Raw genomic sequence first — 18,256 nt, 5'->3', positions numbered from 1 at the left:
AATAGCCAAGGGCAGAAAGAATCTTTCAAATATTAAACACTCATGCCCATTTTCCTTGCCATCTGTTTTCTCAGAGAATATTCCCTCAGTATACAGTCATGAGCCACATAATGACATTTTGGTCAACAGTGGACCACATACATGACAGTGGTCCCATAAGATTAGTTCCATGTAGCCTAGGTGTGTAGTAGGCTATACCATTTGGGTGTGTGTAAGTGCACTCTCTGATGTTCACACAGTGACTAAATGGCTTGATGATGCGTTTCTCAGAATGTGTGCCCTTCGTTAAGTGATACATGACCATATTACCTATTGCACTCTTCATTAGGATTTGGCAGTTGAGCAGTCTTTAAGGATTAAACCCTGATTCGTAAGGTCTCCAGTGTGAGCAATGGAACTCTCTTAACATTAAATCCGCTATTCGTGAGAAGACTGAGATATGTTCTCTTCCCTCTCCAAATTGTACTTCTGAAAGCAATAAGGCAAGGGAGGGGGCACCTGGAGAGGGAGTGTGGAGGACGGTGGTGGAGATGGCGCTGTTAGCCCCTCTTATGCTTCAGGCACTGCCTTGGGCATTTGGTTCCATTTTAACTTTTTATGGATTTATAATATACATCCAGCAAAGTGCCAGATCCTCAGAGTACAGTTCAATGAGTTTTCACATGCTGAACACAGTTGTATATTCCACAGCCTGATAAACAAACAGTACCAGCAACCCGGAAGACCCTCAGAGTTCTCCTTCAGTCTCTATATCCCCCAAGGATAATCACTATCCTAATTTTTCTTATTAAGGTGAAATTGACAGAACATGAAATTAACCATTTAAAGTGAACAGTACAGTCACATTTAGTACATTCACAATGCTGTGCAACCACCATGTCTTCCTAGTTCCAAAACATTATCATCACTCCAAAATAAAACCCCATACCCATTAAGCAGCTACTCCCCATTACTCCACCACCTCTAGCTCCTGGCAACCGCCTATCTGCTTTCTGTTTCTATGGATTTATTTATTCTGTATATTTCATATAAATAAAATCATAAAATACGTGACCTTTTGTGCCTGCCTTCTTTCATTTAGTATAAGGTTTTCAAGGTTCATCTACATTATAGCGTGTATCAGTGCTCCATTCATTTTTATGGCTGAATAATATTCCACTGTATGGATAGACTACGTTTTGTTTATGCATTTATCTGTTGATGGACATTTGGGATATTTTCACTTTTTGACCATTATGAATAGTGCTTCTCGGAACACTCATGTACCAGTATTTGTTTGAGTACAGCACCCTGTGTAACTCTTCATCTGGCTGTTCATCTGCATGCTTTATCATGTCCTTTAACAGACTGGTAAGTGTGAGTAACTGTTCCCTTGAGTTCTGTGAGCCACTCTAGCAAATTAATTGAACCTGAGGAGGGTCTTGTTGGAACCAGTGATTTGCAGCCAAATTGGACAGAAGTTGTGGGTCGCCTGAGGACCTAATACTTGTGACTGGCATCTGAAGTAAGGTGGGAGCAGTCTTGTCAATCTGAGCCCTTTACCTGTGGGATCTGACACTATCCTCTGGTAGATAGTGTTAGAATTGAGTTAAATTGTAGGACACTCAGCTGGTGTCTCAGAGAATTTCTTGGTGTAGGGAAAAACCTCCTTACATTTGGTGACCAGAAGTGTCAGAAGTGAAGCATTCTGTGTGAGTAATAAGAAGACCTACAGGGAAGAAACACACTGTAGGGAAGAACTGGGTTTTTCCCCACATAGGAAGGAAAAATTTGAGTTTTTCATTACAACACACTAAGAACAACCTATGAGAAAGAGAAATTAAGAAAACAATCTTGGTGCCAGCCCCATGGCCTAGTGGTTAAGTTTGCAGCACTCTGCTTCAGCTGACCAGGTTTGCAGGTTCAGAGCCCAGGCACAGACCTATACCACTCGTCAGCCATACTGTGGTGGCAACCCACATATAAAGTAGAGGGAGATTGGCTTAGATGTTAGCTCAGGGCAAATCTTCCTCAATCAAAGAATCAAAGAGAGGAGGGTCGGCAACGGAGTTAGCTCAGGGCGAATCTTCCTCAGTGAAAAATTTAAAAATTTTTTAAAATTTAAAAATAATAAAAAAAGAGAAAACAACCCCATTTCCAATTGCACCAGAAACAATCAAATACTAAGGAATAAATTTAACCAAGGAGGTAAAAGTCCTGTACACTAAAAACTATAAGACATTGATGAAGAAATTGAAAAAGACACAAATAAATGGAAAGATTTTCCATGTCCATGGATTAGAAGAGTTAATATTGTTAAAATGTCCATACTACCCAAACCAGTCTACAGATTCAGTGCAATCTCTATCAAAATTCCAATGACATTTTTCACAAAAATAGAACAAACAATCCTAAAACTTGTATGGAACCATAAAAGACTCCAGATAGCCAAAGTAATCTTGAGAAAGAAGAACAAAGCTGGAGGCATCATGCTCCCTGATTTCAAACTGTATTACAAAGCTATAGCAATCAAAATAGTATGATATAGGCATAAAAACAGATACATAGATCAATGGAAAAGAACAGAGATCCCAGAAATAAACCCACATACATATGGTCAATTAATTTAAAACAAAGTAGCAAGAACATACAATGGAGAAAGGAAAGTCACTTCAATAAATGGTGTTGGGAAAACTGGACAGCCACCTGCAAGAGAATGAAACCGGACCGCTATCGTACAGCATACACAAAAATTAACTCAAAATGGATTAAAGACTTGAATGTAAGACTGAAACCACAAAACTTCTAGAAGAAAACGTAGGTGGTAAGCTCCTTGACATCGACCTTGGTGATGATTTTTTGGATTTGACATCAAAAGCAAAGGCGACAAAAGCAAAAATCAACAAATGGATCTACAACAAATTAAAAAGCCTCTGCACAGCAAAGGAAACCATCAATAAAAGGAAAAGGCAATCTACTGAATGGGAAAAAATATTTGCAAATCATATATCTGACAAGGAGTTAATAAGCAAAATACAGAAAAAACTCATACAACTCAATGGCAAGAAAATAAATTCAATTAAAAAATGAGCAGAGGATTTAAGCAGACATTTTTCCAAAGAAGACATACAGATAGCCAATAGGCACGTGACAAATGCTCAACATGACTAATCATCAGGGAAATGCAAATCAAAAACCACAGTGAGATACCACCTCACACCTATTACCAAAAAGACAAGAAATAACAAGTATTGGACAGGATGCGGAGCAAAGGAAGCCTTGTGCACTGTTGGTGGGACTACAAATTTGTGCAACCACTATGGAAAACAGTATGGGGTGCTTCAAAAAATTAAAACTAGAAATACCATATGATTCAGCCATTCCAAGTCTGGGTATTTATCTGAAGAAAACAAAAACAGTAACTTGAACGTGCATCCCCATGTTCATTGCAGCATTATTTACAACAGGCAAGACATGGAAGCAACCTAAGTGTCCATAAATGGATGAATGAATAAAGAAAATATGATATAAAAAAATATATATGTACACACACACATATATATCTACACACACACAGTCATGTGTCAATTAACAAAGGGGATATGTTCTGAGAAGTGTGTTGTTAGGTGATCTCATGGTTGTGCGAGCATCATAGAGTGTACTTACACAAACCTAGATGGTATAGCCTGCTACACATGTAGGCTATATAGTACTAATCTTACGGAACCACAGTCGTTTTCATATATATGTGTGTGTGTGTATATACATATATATATACACAATGGAATATATATATGTATATGTATTATATACATATAATGGAATATTATTCAGCTATAAAAAAGAAGGAAATTTTGCCATTTGTGACCACATGGATGGACCTTGGGGGCATTATGCTAAATGAAATGTCAGACAGAGAAAGACAAATACTGTATGATCTCTCTTAAATATAGACTCTAAAAAGAAAAAATGGAACTCATAGATACAGAGAACAGATTGCTGGTTGCTTGGGGGTGGGGGTGGCAGGTAGAGGGTGGGGCAAATTGGTGAAGGGGTCGAAAGGTGCAAACTTCCGGTTATAAAATAAATAAGTCCTGGGGATGCAATGTACAGCATGGTGACTATAGTTAATAATACTCTATTGTATATTTGAAAGTTGCTAAGAGAGTAGATCTTAAAGGCTCTTATCACAAGAAAAATAATTGTAAATATCTGTGGTGATGGATGTTAACTAGATAGACTTTTTGTGGTAATCATTTTGCAATGTATACAAATATTGAATCACTATGCTATATACCTGAAACTAGCATAATGTTATAAGTCAACCGTACCTGAATTAAAAAAAAAGAAAGAAGACAGAGAACTTGGGGGAAAAAAGTTTTTAATTTTGATGAAGTCCAATTTATCTATTGCTTTTGTGGCTTGTGCTTTTAGCATCAACCAAGAGATTAATGCCTAATCCAAGGACAACAAGATTTGCTGTTCTGTTTCTTCTAAGAGGTTTATAATTTTAGGTCTTACATTTAGACTTATGATTAACTTTGAGTTGATTTTAGTGTATTGTGTTAGGGGTCCAACTTCATTCTTTTGCGTGTGGCTATCCAGTTGTCCCAGCACCGTTTGTTGAGAAGCCTATTCTTTCTTCCATTGACTAGGCACTGTTGTTGAAAATCAGTGGACCCATCAATCAAGGAGTCACGTGACACAAGTTATCCAGTTCGAGTTCTACGCCCCAAGGTGAGGCGAGGGATACAGCTGACATGGGTTCAGGACAAATACCTGCCTCAAAGGGATGCGATGAGGGCCTCTAATGTGCAGGCAGCATTCTAAGACCCTTACAGACATCAGCTCTTGTCACCCTCATGGCAATCCCCGAGGGTAAATACTGTTATTCTTTCCCACGGAGGAGGAAACTGAGACACAGAGCGCTTAAGCATTTTGGGCAAGGCCATTCAGCAGGGAAGAGGAGGATGCCAGCAATCAAACCTGGGCAGTTTGGCTTCCAAGCTTGAGCTCCCAAGCACTACACCAGGTAAGGAGCCAGCACAGTGCCTGCCATCTCTCAAGCTCTCAAGAAAGACAAAAAAGTAGCTCTTATTTGTGAAGTGAGAGTAGGTCTAAGATGATATATGTGCAAGGGCGTCTTTATGAACTCTAAAGTGCCGTTCCGGATCAGCATGAACTGCAGGATGCAGGACTTAGGCTCTGCTTGTTTTCTCACTGGCCTCATCTGTGACATGACCAAGGACTTCTGTTTGTGGAGAGTCATGCTGGCAGAGGAGCCTTACCTGAAGAGACATATTTTTGGTTTAATCTTAGACCAGCTACAATGCACAAAGCATAGAGTGGGTTCGTTGTTGTTTTTAAGGCTTCCTCAATCTCATGGAGAGTTTAGTCAGTCCATTTCCGGAGAGGGTCAGAACACGTGGCACCCACTCTCTCACAGACGCGTACCCACAGAAATGTCCCGGTCCTGCACGCCCAGCTCTGGGAAGCTGCCTTTCCCTCGAGACACTTTGTTATTTAGAAAGGAAAAGTAATGTGTGAAAATAAGTCTTCAGGCTGCAGAAGATCTATCTACAGGATATTGTTGTCACCTGATGTTCAGGAAAGGAAGATGCTCTAAACAGCAAAGGCAGATAATTATTACTTTCCAAGAAGCAGTCAGCAAGAACCTCGACTAAAGAAAAGCAAGCTTGCTTCCATCCGAGGACGGTTGATGCAGATAAGAAATTCACTTTTGATGTGGAGGGGTGGGAACTTGGCACAGGCATCAGTGTTCAATACCCTGGGGTAGTATGTTTGTAATACAGATCAAAAGAAAAACAAGCCCCCTTTACAGCATGGTCTCTATTGCTTCTGTACAAAATTCAGTCACGCCAAGAAGAAAGAAGTTAGCCCCAGAAAGGGTCATTTTTCGTAAGATACTTGTATTAGTTTCTTATCACTGCTGTAACAAATTACCACAGACTTAGTGGCTTAAACAACACAAACTTACCTTCTTACATTTCTCAATGTCAGAAGTCTGAAATGGATCTCAAATCAAGGTATTGGCAGGCTGCGTTCCTTCCAGAGGCTCTGTGGGAGAGTCCATTTCCCTAGAGGCTGCCTGCATTCCTTGGCTTATGGTTCCCTTCTCAATTGTGTCACTCCCACCTCTGCTCCCAATGTCACATCTCCTTCTCTGACTCTGACCCCCTGTCTCTGTCTTATAAGGACTCTTGTGATTCCATTGGGTCCACCCCACTGATCCACGATAACTTCCGCATCTCAAGGGGCTTACCTTGGTCACATCTGCCAAATCTCCTCTGCTGCATAAGATCGGAGGGTCAGAGGTTCTGGGGATTAGAGCGTGGACTAATTTATGGAGGCTGCTATTCTCTCCACTGAGCCATTGTAGCCCTTTCTGCTTCCAAGCGGACAGATAAGGAGCCTAGTTTGCCTGGCCTCTTCCAATTTGAGGCAAGAGCAGAAGGGCGCAGGCTCGTGCACATGTTCTTATGGAGAGGATGCCTGTCGGAGCTGGGCAGGGCAGTGCCTTGCGGCATCTCCCGCCCCTCTGAGCATGACCACTCACTCTGGAAGATGCCCTAAGAGCATGCAAGAGCAGAGCAGCCAGGGCAGTTGGCCTTGGACTTGGCCCTCCCTTTTAAATAACTGCAATAGCTACTACCAGTAACTAAATGGTTGGTGTACACCTCACATCCAGCTGAGGCTGTGCAGACATCATCGCGTGGATCCTCACAATATTCTTGCCAGTATTCTTCTCAGTTTATGGACAGGGAAGTGGAGGTTTGGAGGAGGGAAGTGAACTCCTAACATCACACATCTGGGAAGGGTTCATGTCTGTCAGACTTGGGGTCTGCTCCCAAACACCATGCCCTGCCTGCTCCTACTGCCTCAGGGAAGCCCCAGTCATGACTGGTGGGCCCACAGAGGTGTCACAGGCCAGGACCTATACTCCCGGTGTGGTTTCCTGTGCATCTTACTTTCTCTAGGAGATGATGGGCTCTTCAGTACAGGAGAGATGCCTCCTCTTCCCTTGCTTTCTCCCCTAGTGTCCAGCAGAGTGCTAGGTGCACAGTGAGTGCCCAATAAGTGCCTGTTTCTTGCCTTATGTGCCTTAGATTTCAATCCTACTTCTCTCTCCAGAGAGCATCAAGTTCCCTGTAGGATCAGCACACACTGAGCACTACGCCTGGCGTGCCCTCCTCCAGGGCCCACCTGTAAAAGATCTAAAGCAGAAGGCAAAGTCTCAGCATCTTTCTCTGTTTCATAACTGTCTTGTCTCTTAGACTCTTGGTGCTTCAAGCCAAGATTCCTTTCCCTTTAATCAAATACTTCCAGGATCTGTGAGCTCCACGTGTCCCTCAGATGTGTCCTCTGCCCTGACTTAAAGAGGGAGAGCTAAAGCTCAGGCAGTGCAGCCCTTTTGTGCCCCTGCAGAGGACGAGGAGCAGGTGAAGGGAGCTGAGCTCCTGCTGCAGGCGTGCTCCCACCACCCTCCACAGAGTCCCCTCAGACAGGCCGTGGTGGCTGCCGGCTAGCCACTGCCATCTGCCCCAAGGGTGAAGGCAGCGCTCACCCGCCGTGGTAAAGCACCGGCCACTTCAGAGTGAGGGCGGGGGGAGCTCCATTGCTGAGGCAGGATTGTGCTGTCGGGGGCTGGACTGGCCTTTTCCCGCAGGAGCAAAGACCAGGTTTCCTACCTTGTAGGCACTTCCCTGCTCAGGAAAGGGGGCCCCAAAGGCTCTAACAACCCAGCCTGGGCACCCAGAAATTCAGAGCAAGGAAACTCTGCCGGAGGCGCTGAGTCAGGGGTTAGCATCTAAAGGCCACGCAGGCATAGTAAGGAGGAAAGGGCAGTGCCCAGAGATGAGAGAGAGATGCCCCAGAAGACCAAGGCCAACTGCCCAGACAGCACTGCCTTCCCACCTTAGCCGAGCTGGCCCTGGAATGAGGGAGCATTTTTTTTTCCTTTATGTGAGGAGGTGCCATTTGAGTCTGTCTCTATTGGTAACTATATGATGGCAGACAACTGGGTGAAAAGTGGAAACGCAGAGTAATCAAATGTCTTCTCTGTAACCTAGATGTCAGCTAGGGTCACGTGGTCTCCTAGGGTTGAGAGAAGATGAGCTTGGGCCTTCATTCCTCCTTGTGGGAAATCCAATATCCTCCCCCCTCACCTCGGGAATGAAGATTCTTATGTTTTCATGTTCATATTTTTCTCTGTGCTAGTCAACTACCAGATTAGTTTGATTTATGGGTCAATTAAAAATGTATCCAACAAAACTCTGTTGTATTGGAATAGAGTCAGAGATCTCAGTATGAACTCATGTTTAACCTAATATATATGCTGATGTATAGATACAGAAACAGTTATAGATATGTATATACACCGGTTAATATACACACGATTATTTCCTAGCTCTGCTGCAAGGAGCCGAGAAGCAACAACACCCCAGTAGCAAAGAGCACACCCAGTGTCTAGATCTTGGTTTCTAAATATCATTCTCTGATAAAAGGGACCAGGGCTCCTTGGAGAAATGGTTGACTCTAGAGCAGGGAAAATTCAACACCAGCCTGGAGCATACACACAAGAAAGAAGGAAGTGCTTGATAAACGAAAGTATTAGAGCATGTCAAAGGAACACAGGAACCAACCTGCTCAGGAAAAACTCAGTTCTGCCTACCTCCTGTGTTGGGAAAAACCCAATTCTTCCCTACCATGTTTCTCTCCTGTACTATTCACACAGAACACTTCTCTTCTGACATTTCTGGTCACCAAAGGTGTGGAGGTGTTTCCCCACAACAAGCAATTCTCTGTGACACCAGCAGGGTGTCCTACATTTAACTCAATTTGAACACTATCTACCTGGAGATAGCATCAGGTTCCACAGATTCAGGACTCAGTCCCACAAGACTGCTCCCAGGGGGCCAGCCATACGGCTGAGTGGTTAAGTTCACGCGCTCTGCTGCGGCGGCCCAGGTTTTCGCCGATTCAGATCCTAGGCGCGGATATGGCATCACTCATCAGGCCATGGTGAGGCGGTGTCCCACATGCCACAACTAGAAGGACCCACAACTAAAATATACAACTATATACTGGGGGGATTTGGGGAGAAAAAAAAAGACTGCTCCCCGCACGATCCCCCCAACTTCAGATGCCAATCACAAGCCCAGGGTATCACCTGCGCTTCTGACCGACCAGCTATAGATGGAAGGATCCAAATACCCCCTCCTCGGGTTCAAGTAATTTGCTAGAGCAGCTCACAGAACTCAGAGTAACACTTATATTTACCGGTTTATTAAAGGATATGATAAAGGCTACAGATGAACAGCCAGATGAAGAGATATACAGGGGGAGGTCTGGGAGGGTCCTGAGCACAGGAGCTTCTGTCCCCACGGAGTTGGGGGTGTGTCATCCTCTCAGTATATGAATGTATTCGCCAATCTGGAAGCTCTCTGAACTCCATACTTTTGGGATTTTTATGGAGGTTTCATCATATAGACATGACTGATCATTAACTCCATTTTCAGCCTTTCTCCCTTCTCAGGAGAATAGGGTGCGGGGCAGAAAATTCTAAGCCTGGTCTTTCCGGTGACCAGCTCTCATCCAGGAGCGCCCCCCAGAGCCACCTCATTAGAACAAAAGAGGTCTTCTCCTGTCGCCCAGGAAATTAGCAGGGTTTCAGGAGCTCTGCATCAAGAACAGAGGTCAAAGAACAATATTAGAACAAGAGATGCTCCTAGTGCACTTATCAGACAGCAAATGACCAGGGTTTTAGGAGCCTTGTGCCAGGAACTGGAGGCATATATATATATTTTTTCTATTATCTCACACAACCCAAAAGAGCTTCTAATGGCTAAAGCCAGAACGATTCAAGCAACAAAATAAAAAACATAGCATTGGGGCAGGCCCGGTGGTGCAGCGGTTAGGTGTGCACATTCCGCTTCTCGGCGGCCCAGGGTTCACCGGTTCGGATCCTGGGTGCAGACATGGCACCACTTGGCAAGCCATGCTGTGGTAGGCATCCCACGTATAAAGTAGAGGAAGATGGGCACGATGTTAGCTCAGGGCCAGTCTTCCTCAGCAAAAAGAGGAGGACTGACAGTAGTTAGTTCAGGGCTAATCTTCCTCAAAAAACAATAATAAATAAATAAATAAACACAGCATTGGATTATAACCCAAAGTATAAAATACATGTATATAAATCCACACTGAAGTAAATTATGATTGAATAAGTAAATAAATGAGTGAGAAGGGGCAGTTCATCCTTACAAGAGATTCCAAGCAGTACATGGAGACACTCCCCGCGCCAGGACCTGGAGCCCAATCCCCGCTCCTCCAAGCTCTAAACCTTGGCTCCAAAGAACATTGTAGGCAGAGCGAAAAATAGTGACTTAGAGTGGAGAAATCTGGCAGACATCCCCTTAGCCACATGATGAGGGTTAATGTCACCAGGAGTGTCATGCAGATCTCCTGTGTCCCCCCGTATGATGTGATGGGAAGAGCTTCTTTAGTATTCTTTCCAAAACCCAATCACCCCAGTGTAATCAGGAGAAAAACATCAGAAAAATCCCAATTGAAGGAACTGCTACAAAATACCTGACCAGTACTCCTCAAAACTGCGAAGGTTGTGAAAAACAACAAAAGACTGAGAAACTGTCACAGACCAGAGGAGACTAAGAAAACACGACAACTGAAAGCAATGTGATACCTGAGTGGAGCCAGGAACAGAGGAGGGCGTTAGTGGGAAAATGACTGAAACCCAAATAGAGCCTGGGGCTTTGTTAATAGTAATGCACCAGGGCTGGTTCCTCAGCGTGACAACTGTACCAGGGTAGCGTCAGATGTTAACAACAGGGGCTCTGGGGGTGGGGTACAGGTAAACTCTGTGTTCCCATTGCAACTTTCCTATAAATCTAAAATTTTTTCAAAATAATGCTTATTTTTTAAAAAACTCTAATTGAGTTTTTAAACAATACACCCTAATGCATTCAACAAACACACACATCACACTCACCCCACTCGGCACTATTCCAAGCGCAGCACAAATACAAACTCCTCCTCCTGATGTGATCATTATTATCACGTCTAATCTGCGTGGCTGTCCGGCTCCAGCGCGCATTCTCACCACTTTACCTCTCAGCTCGGCTTGCTGGCCCTGGCCTGCACCATATCAACCAAGGCTGGCCTCAGCCCTGCCTGGATTCTCAGCAAAAAAACTCCCCAAAACAAAAGCAAACAAACCCATTCACACAAGACGTTTTCTAAGCTGAGCATCAGAGGTCTCATCTTTTTTTTTTTTTTTTAAGGAAGATTAGCCCAGAGCTAACTACTGCCAATCCTCGTCTTTTTGCTGAGAAAGACTGGCCCTGAGCTAACATCTGTGCCTGTCTTCCTCTACTTTATATGTGGGATGCCTACCACAGCATGGCTTGCCAAGCAGTGCCATGTCCGCACCCAGGATCCAAACCGGTGAACCCCAGCCCGCTGAGAAGCAGAACCTGCAAACTTAACTGCTGCACCACCGGGCCGGCCCCCAGAGGTCTCATCTTTAAAAGCAGTGCCTGGGCCACTTCCACCATGCAGAGTTTCTCCCTCTGCCCCCTCTCCTCCTCCCTCCTCCCCTCCCAGCTGGATTCCTGGGTAGGGCTTATGCTGAGGAATTTAGCCTCTCCTACTTACTGTCCCCTGCCCAATCCATGGGAAGAGGGAACAGATTTTCACAACTGACTTTTTTTCACAGTACACAGACTGGCCTGAGACTGGAGTCCCTCAGCTGGACAGTACAGAGGAACGGCCCTGCATGCGAGAAAGACCCTGAATTAACTCGCTCTAGAGGCCGGGGCACTGCAAGGCAGGAGTCACAGAACTTCTCTCCGGGCTGAGGGTGGGGTGGGGCCAGTGAGGATCCACCAGGATGGCCACAGGCCAAGATGGCATCCAGGAGCCCACTGAGTCCCAGAGCTATGAACAGTGACTGAAGCAGGATTTCAGAGCTCCAGGGCAAAGAGGGGCCCTGGAAATGACTATTCTGTCCTTGTTTTACAGGTGCAGAAGGTCTCAAGAGGGGAGCACCAGGTCACAGGAGGGACTCTCCCAGAGCAAGATCAGCAGATCCAGGATGCCCCAGCCTGGAGGGGGCTGAAGGGGGCACCACTTGGGAGAAGGTGGGGACACCAAGGATTGTGAGAGCATGAAAGCAAATGAGATGGACCCGCTGGGGGGCTGCTTTGGGGAAAGCTGGCTGTTAAGAAAGACATGGCATCACATCATGTATCCCAGGTAGGAAAGGGTCATCGCAGTGTGCACATCTCGCCGTTCCCTCCCACAGATGTGGATTCCCCTGCGGCCTCTCAGGCATCGGCCTCCAGGTCAGCTCTTCATAGTGTGTTCAGACTCAGTGAAGACGATGCTGATCAATGCCAGGTCTTGAGAATTTTGATGAGGCTTCCAGGAATAAGGGAAACTGAATTGAGTCAACTTCTGAAGAAAGATAAAACTTGAAGCTACTGGGAACAGCTATTTTATACCTTGACTGCTTTATAAAAGTCTGTTTGGGCCGGCCTCGTGTCGCAATGGTTACGTTCGTGCGTTCCACTTTGGTGGCTCAGAATTGGCTGGTTCAGATCCCGGGTGCGGACATGGCACCACTCATCAAGCCATGCTGGGGCAGGCGTCCTACATATAAAGTAGAGGAAGGTGGGCATGATGTTAGCTCAGGGCTAATCTCCTCAGCAAAAACAGGAGGATTGGCAGCAGAGGTTAGCTCATGGCTGATCTTCCTCAAAAAAGGAATTCTGTTCACAGGTCTGGTAAAATCTAGATCTCTAATATTTTTATGCCCAAGCCCCTTGGACACTGCAGCCCTTTTCAGTTTCTCCTTAGACAAAATTCATTCTTGTCAGCTCATTAAGCTGAAGAAGCCTGGGAATAAAATTTGAAACAAAGGTTAATAAAGTTCTTTGCCAGTAAAATGTAATAATAATAAAATAATAATAATAAAATCAAACCAGACCTGCTCACTAGGCCTGGCCTTGGCTCTGAGGCCCCAGAGGCAGAAGGCAGGCTTGCTGTCTCTGGCTGAACACAGCAAGTGAAGGGCCCACATCCTCTTCTCCAATTGCCTAAAGATACCTGTCACTTCCCATCACCTCTGTGGCAAAGCTGCACAGCCTCTCTCCTTCGCCAGTCTTTGTCAAAGAGCATTGGGGCTGGGGCAGAAAGAGAAGGGGACGTGTACTCCCCTCCCCAGAGCTCAGTTGTACAGAGCCCTGCCCTGGGGGCCAGGCAGGGCTCTGTGCCCTGAATGGGGCCTCCACCCATGCCTCCAGAGCAGTGTGGTCCCAACTTCCAAAATTAACTCTCCTTGCAGAGTTGGGGCATTAACCACCCTAGTAAACATACCCATATGTTACCACTGAGAGAAAGCAATTAAGCCCCTCAGCCGTGAACTCGGTTAATTTATAGAACATAAATGAGCCACTGGGTCGGGGGAGAGGGGTGTAGGAAGGGGGAGCTGAGCAAGGCCGGCCCACTTGTGGGCTCAGGGGCAGTTGGGGGGACTGCAAGAAAAAGGCACTAAAAGTACCTGAGGTACCTTCTTCGTTTTGCCTGGAGCAGGCAGTGGCCTGCTCTCAGCCAGGCTGGAGGACCCCCAACAAAGTTCAGGCTCAGGGATAAATTCCCACCACAGACAGGATTGGGCCCCACCCTCTGAGGCTCCCCCACGGCTTCAGGAGTCCCAGGGACCTAATAATACGCACAAATCAGAACGCAGGCTGCAGGCCCTGGCCATGCAAGGAGAGGAAGAAAGCCGACACCTGCCCTGGCCTGGCCCCTCTGGCCTGGCCCTAAAGCAGCCAGGCAGCCGCCCTGGAGCCAGAGGCCCCTGCCTGGGTGCACCAGCAGCACCCTATATTGAGAGGATGAGCGTGCAGGGGGGAATGGCAGGCATGTGGCCCAGCTGTCACAGTGAGCCCAGCCCAGGCAGGCTGCTCTCTGCCAGCACCCTCCTTCCTGCCTTCAGGCTCCAGGGCCAGCAATGGACACTCCGGGCGCTTTCAGTTCACGCAATAATGAAACCCGTGAAGTAGAAAACCAGGAACACAGAACGAGTGGAGGCCACTTTGAAAAGAGAAAATTTAAAAACCTGCTTAAGGAAGGTAGCAGACTTTGTCCTCAATGCTGACTCTGACTGACGGGATCTAAGAGGGCAATGCCCTCTTTTACATTTCACCCAGGAAGAAGCCTGATAGCTCCGTATTTCCAGGGCTGCCCAGACTTACCCACCCCCTCACTACGTCCCCCAGCCATTCCACGACTCAGGAGAAAGTAACAGTCTAGAGACACAGGCTTCTTGATGCAACAGCAGCCTGGGACTTTATGATCAACTCTCTGCCTGGTTTTTCAAATCTGCAAAATGGGTCTACTTCTAGCTTTCCTCTTGAGCCAGCTGCTCCTTCGTTGTGGAGGGAAGATCCCCTCATTCCAGTTCATGATGGGCAGAGATGCTGTGAGACTCACTCAACCAGCCCCAGTGGAAGGAACTATGGCTCTGGGAGCCCCATTCTCAGAGAGGCTTAGTCACCACTCTTAAGGAGCACCCGAGATTAAGAAGACCCAAGTCAGGCTTGGGTGATGGAGAGTGTCTCAGCAGTTCAAGGCCAAGCTGCCTTTTCCCCTAGGACAGGCACACTGCCATCTGCCCAGGGCCATGGACAAGCACACATGGGCTCCCCACGTGCTCAGGAAAGGAGAAACAGTCTGGACACCTGACTGGAAATGTGGAGGCGCACGGTGGGGGATGAGCTCCCTGGCATGTGGGAGGCGGGCACCTGAGGCACTGAGAGGCGGTGTCCAGGAGAATGAGCCTCAGCGCTCAATTGAGGGAGGAGGTGAGGCAGGAGATCGGAGGAGATGGGGCAGGAGAGCGCAGCATGTGCAGGGAGCCTGGCTGGCCCCATGTGCTTCCCTGGTGGGGTCTAGATGCTCTTGTCTCTCACCCAGGGCCCACCAAAGCCACTCTTGGCTTTAAGGTTTGAGTTTAAAGCCATGCTTACTTGCCCAAGGAGAAAGAAAAAAAAACAGGCCACTTGTCAGTGTCTCTCTGCTTCCTTCTAGGGTCGGGCAGTGTGTGAAGGAGAGGACAGCTGCCTGCCTGAGAGTCCCCAGGAAGGAGAAGCCTGTGCCAGTGGCCAGGTGCCTGTTGCTATAAGTGTGACCCTCAGGGCAGGGGGAGCTGTGCCGGGGTCAGGGGCTCAGCCTGTCCAGCCCCCAGCCTCAATGCATAGGCAGGCCCTGGGCCCTGGGTCACCAGAATGTTGCTCTGAACATGGGGATTCTTCTAGAGGACAGATCAGAGATGCTCATGCTTCTTCTCCACCAGGCTGAAGAGCTGGGGAGAGAATGGCAGGGCTGGCATCCATCCTGGGGACAAGGGCACATCAGCTCTAGCTGTCCACCCCTCCACAAAGCATGGAGAAAAGAGCACATGCTCCCAGCTTACCCAGTTCCTCCCCGCAAGAGTAAACCCTAATTCTCCTCTTCTGAGTACCTCTAAGGCACCAGCATTGACATAATATTCACCCCATGATTTGATGCAAACCAGTTACTCAGGAGTGAGGACCCAAATAGCAGTCCCTGACTTAGATGCACAAATAACAGAGTTGTTGGAAGTATAGAACATCGGAGGAGGAATGTCATCTGGGAGATTAGCCAAGATGTCTTCTTTTCCCAGGTGCGGGCCTGAGACCCAGAGAGGCTCAAAGGCACATGGCAGAGCACCTTTTACCCTTGACCCCTGTCAATGACCTCAAAAAGGTTTGTGTCCCCATCACAGACCAGAGAAAGAGCAACACCAATTCTCTAGAAGGCATGGGGGGGGGAGGGTTGGCGGGGGAAGAGCCCTCCTTAAGACATAGCAAAAGGAAGCACTAGGCTCCCAGCCTCCCTCTTACCACAGCTGACATTGACACTGAGCACCTCTGGTCAGTTTGCTGTAATCTTCCAGCCCTGCAAGCCTGGACACACCACCCCCTTTCACAGACGAGGAAATTTAGGCTCACTGACGTTGAACTATTTGCACAAGGTAAAATGGCTTGTAGAATGGTAGCCCCTGGCATCTGACTGCCAACTTCAGTCTCTTACGCTTGTTTCTAAATATCTATTATCCGCTCCACTCCGCATGATGGCAGCGGCCTTCCTACAGCCTGTGGAGGAGCCCTATTATGCCGAGTGTCACATTTAAGTGCCTATTAGCACAGCTTCCCCAAACCCCTCCCGCAGCTGCCACCGCCCTTTGGGCCAAAGCCCAGGCTGTTGTTCTGGTTGACTCTCTGCTCCCCTTCCCAGAATCGTTGTTGCTGCCGGAGGCCTGGCAACTCTTCACACCCCTGTGCAGCTGCTTAAAGCACCTGGTTATTAAAAAGGTGAAGATCTCCTAATGAGAGAGAGGGATAGCTTTATGATTCCTATTTAGACTATTTAGTCCTCATCCTCTGCCATCAGATTCCCCTCCACCAGTGAGGAGGCTTATTTAACAAGTCAGATATGAGCAGGCACTGATATAAAAATAGAGGCAGGCGGTGGGAGCTGGCACTGTGACTCACCAGCAAGCGGCAGGCAGGCAGCAGAGCAGGGCAGACAGCTGCGCCCTCCACTCCCTCCCCTCTCCTCCCCTCCCCTCTCCTCCTCTGCCTCCAATCCCCTTCTTTCCTCCCCTTTCAATTTCTCCCCTCTCCCCTCCCCTTTCCCCTCTCCTCCCCTCTCTCCTCCTCCTTCTCCCCTTTCCCATTCCCTCCTCCCCTCTCCCTTTTCCTCTCTCTCCCCTCCCATTCCCAGCACCCAGAATACAGGTCCTCAGAGCAGACACTAGACAAAGCCATGCTGTCTGAGGGAGCTTTCTCCAAGGCTCATTTACCACTTAAGACTCCACTGCCAGTGCCTGAGATGGTAGGAAACGCCAAAATGGCACAAACTCTCATTCTCCTGTGGTCTTTCCTGATTTTCTATAGGGAACACTCCAGTTCTAATGACCCTCCCTGCCAGCACCTATGCTGGACTGGACTGAGAGGAAGTGAAATGGCTGCAGCCCAAGTCACACCCTCCATCTCAGCCCCAGGCCCCGCACTCCCCATCTCAGGCCCAGGCCCCACACTCCCCATCTCAGCCCCAGGCCCCCCGCACTCCCCATCACAGGCCCAGGCCCCCACTCCCCATCTCAGGCCCAGGCCTCGCACTCCCCATCTCAGCCCCAGGCCCCACACTCCCCATCTCAGGCCCAGGCCTCACACTCCCCATCTCAGGCCCAGGTCCCACACCCTCCATCTCAGGCCCCGGCCCCTTACTCCCCATCTCAGGCCCAGGCCCCACATGCTGCATGTTAGACACAGGCCTGCTCTACCCTCCCCACCAGCAGCTCCTCTTTCTGCACTCCTAGTCAGCTTGGCTCCACACTTTAGGCATGCTCACAAACTTCTTCCCGGCACCCCATGTTTCAGTGAACATCCAAATATGAATCAGAGACCTGGGAGTTTTTATGGAATCTCCCTCCTGCCCCAGAGATGCTGGGTTCTCTCTCTCTGTCTCTGTCCTTCCCGCTTAAGATAGTTCAATGGCTTTCCATCACTGTTAGAATAAAGAAAAATACAGCCTCACCCCACATCGCCCTAGCCCATCCCACTCCCTCCGAGCCACACCCCCCTCCCTGTAGGCCTTGGGATGCTTCACCTTCACCCCTCATCTGGCCTTGCAGGAGCTGTGCCCTCCCTACTTCACCTGCTCACTCCTACTGACTCTTCAAAGGTGCCTCGACCTGCACTTGCTCACAGAACCCGTCCCTGCACCCTGGCCTATCCTGTGTTGCCAAATGCCGTGCCTCTCCTTTGTAGTATGTCCTGAGTTTAGAGACTTTCTTGATTTGTGTTGTTTGATAAATAATTGTCCCCCCACTACACTGTAAGCTCCCTGACTGTCCAGCCCCTGACTCTCTTGACTCATATTTCATCCCCTAGCACAGGGCCTGGCACACAGTAGGAGCTCAGTAAAAGTTTGTTGAATAAATCAGCCAATTAATTGATGACTGGAGGGTGTGCCAATAAGCAGGGCAATAGTGGAGTGACAGAGTTCTGGATCCTTTTGGAAAATGAGTTAAAGAATAAGAAGACTAGATTTTGGATGTCTTGACTTCTCGGGCTGAGGATAAAGACAGCTCCCACTCCTGTGTCCTTGGATAACCGGGAAGTTGGGTGGAAGAAAAAGGACACTTCCC

The 18,256-nt window shown here is 47.6% G+C and overlaps 1 long non-coding RNA gene across 1 annotated transcript; it reads right to left on the bottom strand.

Annotated features, from left to right (window-relative positions):
- Nucleotides 1-4,404: 4,404 nt before the first annotated feature.
- Nucleotides 4,405-13,830, bottom strand: LOC139041232 (uncharacterized). The gene is made up of 3 exons (XR_011496061.1): nucleotides 13,577-13,830; nucleotides 12,519-12,912; nucleotides 4,405-9,678 (listed from the first exon to the last, which is right to left on the bottom strand). It is a non-coding gene; the product is annotated as an uncharacterized lncRNA (long non-coding RNA).
- Between the last annotated feature and the right edge of the window lie 4,426 nt (nucleotides 13,831-18,256).

Source organism: Equus asinus, chromosome 2 (genome assembly GCF_041296235.1).
Source record: "Equus asinus isolate D_3611 breed Donkey chromosome 2, EquAss-T2T_v2, whole genome shotgun sequence".
Classification (NCBI taxonomy): Eukaryota; Metazoa; Chordata; class Mammalia; order Perissodactyla; family Equidae; genus Equus; species Equus asinus.
The sequence above is the reverse complement of the archived record's forward strand: the minus strand, read 5'-3'. Positions and strand labels throughout refer to the sequence as shown.